This window comes from Rosa rugosa, chromosome 1 (assembly GCF_958449725.1).
Source record: "Rosa rugosa chromosome 1, drRosRugo1.1, whole genome shotgun sequence".
Taxonomy (NCBI): Eukaryota; Viridiplantae; Streptophyta; class Magnoliopsida; order Rosales; family Rosaceae; genus Rosa; species Rosa rugosa.
Genome location: NC_084820.1, coordinates 67,036,721 through 67,043,451, shown reverse-complemented (window position 1 = coordinate 67,043,451; position 6,731 = coordinate 67,036,721). Strand labels below are relative to the sequence as shown.

Sequence of the window (6,731 nt, the reverse complement as noted above, 5' to 3'; positions counted from 1 at the left end):
TATATGTAAAGAGTGCATATACATTAATTTTGTGTTGTAGCGACAACATAATTAAGGAGCTAGAAAATGAATTTTTTAAGGAGAGAACCGATAAATATAAATACGAGGAGACATGTAAGTTGGTAGAAAAATACCAAAACATTTAAGAAGCTCTCTACAAAAAGGTTTGTCCGGGCAATGATAGTCATGTGTTTACATATGTACGTCTTTCTGGTTTGTATGACAAGCGGTTGATGATTGCAGAAATATGAGATTGTTACTGGTATATATAACTGAGATAGCAGATAAAAATGAAGTTGCAATGGTCCAAGGAGAAGGCTATAACGCCATCGAAGGTATCTCCTGAAAGTCAAATCTTTAATGACTCTCATGAATTAACTTAAATGTGATATATCTCTTGTAACAACATCTTTAACATGCTAACTCTTTTGTAGTCAAATTTTAACTAAAATAGTTAAAAAGTCATTTCGGCTAGCCATTTTAAAAATACGTCTGCATCAGTTTTTATTTTTATTTTAGCTAGTTTTGAATTTATATTATTTATTGGATAAAGAAAAAATAATTTAATTAAATGCATTTATAATTTTACAAAGAATAACTTAAAATTAATATTTTAAATTTACAAAAATAATATAGAGTCTCATCTCGCTCTCTATATTTAGGAGTGAGATAGCTTATAAAAGTTAAATGGAGAGTTACTTAAGAGTCTAATCCAGCTGCTAAAATTGATAAAAAGCTAAAAATGCTCTTCAAAATAACTAATGAGCTAAAATAGAGAGTCTGTCAAAGATTTTCTAATGTACACAAAGAAGTGCCTGACTTTTGGCTTACTGCTATGAAGAATAATGTACTGCTCGCGAAGGATGTGGGGATATTATGGAGGACGACCATTTCAATAATTAAATTGAGTAATGCTAATTGAACTATATTTTCATGTTTTGTTGAGAAATTAACCACTTATATGTCAGATGAAGTGGCATAGCCACTTTGAGGATCAGGCAAAATAAGAAACTTTTGTTAAGTGATCTAACTATATATTTCATATCAATCAGTTGACCTATAAGGTGGTTTTTAAATATTAATATCAAAATTGGTTCGCTTGGCATTATTACTTTGAAAAATGATCAACTATATTCTTGAATAGATCACAGAGCATGATGAAGCGGCTCTCTAATATCTCAAAGATATCAAGTGGACAAGGGTAACAAGATGCAGGGCTAGCGGATTCAAGTTGGAGTTCCTCTTTCACCCTAACCCTTATTTTGAGAATTCTATTTTGACAAAAGAACATTATCATCCTTTACAGTTTACACGACTACACATTTGGGTAATTCCAAAATTTTGCTTTTTTTTTTTTTTTTTTTCAGTTTGCGTTTCTTCTTCTTAGTTAAATTGGGATCCTTGCAGGTTGTCAATTAAATGGCATCATGGCAAAAGCTTGACGCGCAATGTTTTGCGAAAGAAACGGTGAAGGAATGACAAACCCATGATCAAAAACTGTGAAAGTTTCTTCAACTTCTTCAATGTTTTTAGGTTTCCTGATCCAGTTCCTATGTTATTAATGACTACTATGAAATCTGATTATCTACCTCCAGAACATTTCGGTGATGAAGATAATGTATGTTTAATTAGCATGGCTTCATTCACGACACTGATACCAATTAATTCTATTAAACTTGGTGAACCAGTGAAATGTTTCTTAATCTTTTTTCATGTATTATGGCAGGTTAAGAAGTACAAAGGTCTGCATAAAAACGACTACTACATTGGGTACTTTTTTCTCTGATTGTTTGCATGTAACTTTTGATTACGTAATCGACCTAAGACGGTTTAATTTACAAAAATTGTTCAAATAAGAGATGATGATGGATCATATAACAGTATATTAAAAACAACATATCACATTTTAAGTACATGCCCAAAACTAATGTAATTGGTCTATATAAAAAGTGTTTTTTTGTTTTATTGTTCTCTTAATATAACTTTTTTTTTTTCCTTTTTTTTGATTGAAAGAGGTCAGCCCATTATATTGATTCAGCAAGCAGTACAAAAACGAAACACCCCTATGGGGTCGACAGAAAGAATCGTTTCTCAGAGTACCATGAGACTCCTATTCTAAAACAAGAACAAGAACCCAATATAACCCCAGTACACCCACCTTTTAGAAAGTTCACGCACCACTTTTTTTTTTTTTCCTTCTTTCACCCCCTTACATTGGATTCTACAAAAAATACGGTAATCTTATTAGCCCGAACAGCTACATTCTTTGATTCTTAGCTAGTCCGAGAATACACGTCTATGACTTCATCCATTCCATAAAATTCTTGAAGATCATGTTGGACTGCCCACCTTCTCTGACATTGATCATGGCTAGTTCCTTGAGTTTTGAAGCCCTGGCACTGAATTTTTTGCCGCCAAGGACTTGTTCTTGATTTCTCCTTTCGTTATGATCCCACTTTTATTCTTATCAAGCCTTAATCCCACCTTCCAAATATCACAGACGTAGCTCTCATTAAGGAACTGGTCAGCAAAATATGGCCAACACAGGAAAGGAACCCCATTTCTTAGACCTTCCAAGATAGAGTTCCAACCACAGTGGCTTAGGAAGCAAGCAATTGAAGGATGGGCCAGAACCTTCTGTTGTGGGGCCCATCCCACCATCAACCCTTTAGAGCCTACTCTTTCTTCATATCCTTCAGGGTAGGGAGTACTTTCAGATATGTCTGGCCTCACAACCCAAAGGAATGGCCTATTGGACAGTTCAAGAGCCAAAGCCAATTCTTGGAATTGGGTTTGATCAAAAACTGTGAAGCTTCCAAAAGCAACATAGATGACTGAGGAAGGTGATTGTTGATCAAGCCATTCTAGGCAAGTTGGGTCTTCGATCTGCCCAGAAGCTGCCGGCTGTTTTTCCAAGCCGGCTGCTCGCCAAAAGCGGGCCTATAGGTAAAATGTCTGGTGCCAAGGTGAATGTTGTTGGTTCCAAGGTGAATGCTGCTGGTTCGAGGTCGAATGCTGAGTTGCAAACTAGTCTGTCAGCCAATTTCACGGTCTTGTTGCTTCTTTCCATAACTTGGAATATGATTTCCTGAGTGGTTGAGTCACCAATGGATGCCCATATGAAGTCTTTAGTTTTCATTGTGGGCATGTTTGGTGCCAACTCAACCATCTGGCTTTTCAAGACAGCTCCTGCCAAAAATGAATGACCTTGGTAAGAATTAGTACAATGAAACTTGGTAACTTTATACTGTGAAAATAAAATCTTTGCTTATCTATATATTTTGTGCAAACGTTGGGCTTATATCCAAAACAATAAGATTTTCCATGTGCTCAAGTTGTGCTTAAATTCAAGTCTAGTACAAGATTCACTCTCTGGCAGACTCATAGTGTTAAATGCAGTTTACCAAAGATATATGTATGAGAAGATTGGACAAGGGTAGTCACCAAAGTTAGACTAAACGATTCCCACACTTGAATACATTTTAGACTGAAATGCAACCTAACATTATTGCATGATATTGACAGGTTAGTGATAAAGGAATGACTGACCATCTTTGTGAATAATTCCTTCCTGAATAAACTTGGGGACACACAGTATCACCTCCAAAGCTGCAGCTGATGCAGGCTAAAATGCAACTACCTGCCTGATCTTCATTTTTCGTGCCACTTCCAGAGCCCATCCGCAACTCTCATCAGCAATGACACAAGTGACTTTATCACCTTCCCCTTGGTTGATCTTCTGTATGAGCTCCTCCAACTTCACAGGCATGACTCTTTGTATTGCTTCAGATAACTCTTCCCTAGATCATTTCTGTCCTCCCAGAGTTCTAACCCATCTGAAATTGGGACCTGATTGATATGATCATTCCTTATATGACTTTCATCAGCCTGAGCATTCATGATTCGCTTGTGATTAAACTCTGTGTTCACAAATGTGACTTTGAAGCCATGATTTACTAAGCATTGTGACAACTCCATCAAGGGAATTACATGGCCTTGTGCCGGGTAAGGAATAGCTACAATATGAGGCTTGCTCATTTTCTTCTTAAATTATTTTGCAGTTTAAGATGTGTTATGTTTTATCATAATCAGATCATATATAGGAGGAGGCGGTTCTATAGGTGTTGTCTTTTAGGGTATTGGTCTTATTTGAACTGACATTGTTGGGAATCAACCAATTTTCTTGTTTGCATTTCAGGCGAGTCATTAACTTTGTACTGTTGTAAACTATTATGGCTATATTATGTAAATTGTGTTGTAGTATAATTGTAGTATACTATAAATGGCTATACCATGTAAATAGATATAGGGTAATCATGATGTTGTTATAGGATTACATTTTCCATGTTTTAAGGTCCATGTTTTAAGGCTAAAGTCTCCCTTGTTTTAGGGAGGACTTTAGGCTACATGTTCCTACACTCTTTCCCTATATGTAATCCATTTTAGCAGAAAATACTACTCTTCCTCCCTGCATCAAAACTCTCTCTCTCTCTCTCTCTCTCTCAAGTTCTTTGAAGCAAAGCTCTCTCCATTTTCTAAAACAATTTTATGTTCGTTTTACAACACGTTATCAGCACGAATAGCTCTACGATTCGGATTGCAGATTGACAAGAGGAGAGGTGAATAACTTGGGTTGCAGAGAAGAGGCAGTTCATCTTTCAATCAACTTCACTCTACCAGCTCTACAACCAAGTAGGTTTTTTCCAAACAAAAACCGATTTTGCTGTTTCATTTTACCTTCTGTTCTCTGTGTTCCAGTATTTATTTGAAATAGTAAATCAACTCCAAAACTCACCAAATTTTGTATGCTGGAGCCCTTATGTGTTTAGTGCATCTCTGTAAATTTTCGTATTTTTCTGGGTAGTTTTGCTTAATGTTTCAGTTCGTCTTTCGACTGTTATTCAGTAGAAGCTGCAATCATGTTTTTGATTTTTGTTGAAGCATTATGGACTTAATTTTTTGGTTACACTAATTTGAATTATGCCATTATAATTCCTTATGCTAGAAGCATTATGGGCTAAATTATTATGCGATTATTACATAAAGTTATGCCAGAAGCATTTGCTCAATTTATTACCTATACGAAATGCCAGAAGCATTAATTAATGGGATTTGAACTCATTTCCTTATGTATATAACCGCTGCATTAATTTATTTATGTTACGATTTAATAACATATATTAAATTTGGTTATGTTATAATTGTGAATTAATAGAGGCTGAGTCAGAAGCTCAAATCAAGCCCAAAGTCATAATAACAAATTCGAGCCAGAAGCTCAGGCCCAAGCTACAAGACCATAACAGAAGCTCGCCATGAGTTGCCATGACAAAGACCAGTTTGAGCCCAGCAGGCCTACTCTCCCTCTGCAGGACCTAGCAGCCCAGCAGGCCTCACACACCATTTAAATTACGCATGAAAGGCCGGGTCACAAGCCCGCAGACTAAGCCCGATAGGCTTCACTATCAAGCCCACTCTTTCTTTGGTCCAGCAGAACCAAATAAAAGAAAAAATGATTTGATTCTACTGAGATTTGAACCCAGACAATGTGCATGTCATTATGGCTATTGTAAATAAATTCACCATATTTCATATGTGTAATTAATTGCCAGAAGCATTTATTCACATAATTGTGTGACAATTAATATGTTATATTACTAGCATGCAATTAATATCTCAATTGATTTGTGATTTCCATTTATTCAATTTGTGAGATATTATTTCAATTTGCTCTATTCAATATTATTGTGTTACTTGTCTAAATTTTCGCACTAGAATATATGTGTAGAAAATGCAGGTACCTAATGAACTAGAAGTTCTAAATGAACCAGTAGTTCATACACATATCGAACTTGTAGTTTCGATAATGCCATTTAAGAAACTTGAAGTTTCCTTCATAAATTCACCACACATGATAAAACCAGTAGATTTTACATGTTTAATCCGATTTTTCATACCATGTTATAGAACCTGAAGTTCCTATTAGTTGCTTATGGACGATACTACCCAAAGCACTAAGATTATTTGTTCCTTTCCTGTAAGAAATGCCAAATCTCAACAAACTTGACTTTGTTGCTTTGGAGGTTTCCAGAAGAAACTATCTAAAGTGGACTCAAGATGTGATAATTCATCTAACTGCAAAGAAGATGAGATCAACAATCAATGCTAACAATGTCGTCATTGAGGTTTTTAATATGAGTGCCATAATTTTCAAAGGAAACATATGGAGAAAACACTCCAAGTTGAGTATCCGATGAAGAGGATACACAGATTCTTTGGGTCGCTCTAGAAGAGCACTTTCACCATCAAATGACCATTTTCTTGCTTGAAGCAAGACATGATTGGCAGAACGAAATTAGCCCATATGACCGTCTGCCACTTGGCCAAAGCCCAAGAGGCCATGTAATCAGGCTCCACGTGGCCAAGGCCCACGTGGTAGGAACCATGATGCCATAACTCAGCAAGCCCGAGTTGAAAGGAACACTGGTCCGGCCCGCTGCCACCAGAATCGACCAGCATGATCTTTGTTATCAATGTGGAGGAATTGACTGCTGGTCCCGCACCTGTTGTGCGATAGCCTAAGCAGTAGATGAGTATTACGCCAGTCGCAGAACTCGAAATACCAACTTTATTAAAGGGTCATTTTCTATCGATTCCACACTAGAGATCATGGATTTTCAGGCAGTTACTGAACATACCGAGGATTAGAACTCGAAGACATGGGTATAATTGGC

General features: G+C 36.5%; 1 long non-coding RNA gene and 1 pseudogene across 1 annotated transcript; one reads left to right on the top strand and one right to left on the bottom strand.

Moving 5' to 3' along the window:
* Positions 1 to 2,219: 2,219 nt before the first annotated feature.
* On the bottom strand, positions 2,220 to 4,098 carry LOC133726295 (UDP-glycosyltransferase 83A1-like; annotated as a pseudogene).
* A 127-nt stretch (positions 4,099 to 4,225) lies between these two features.
* On the top strand, positions 4,226 to 5,677 carry LOC133726296 (uncharacterized). Its single transcript, XR_009854736.1, has 2 exons — positions 4,226 to 4,692; positions 5,216 to 5,677. It is a non-coding gene; the product is annotated as an uncharacterized LOC133726296 (long non-coding RNA).
* The last annotated feature ends 1,054 nt before the right edge of the window (positions 5,678 to 6,731 follow it).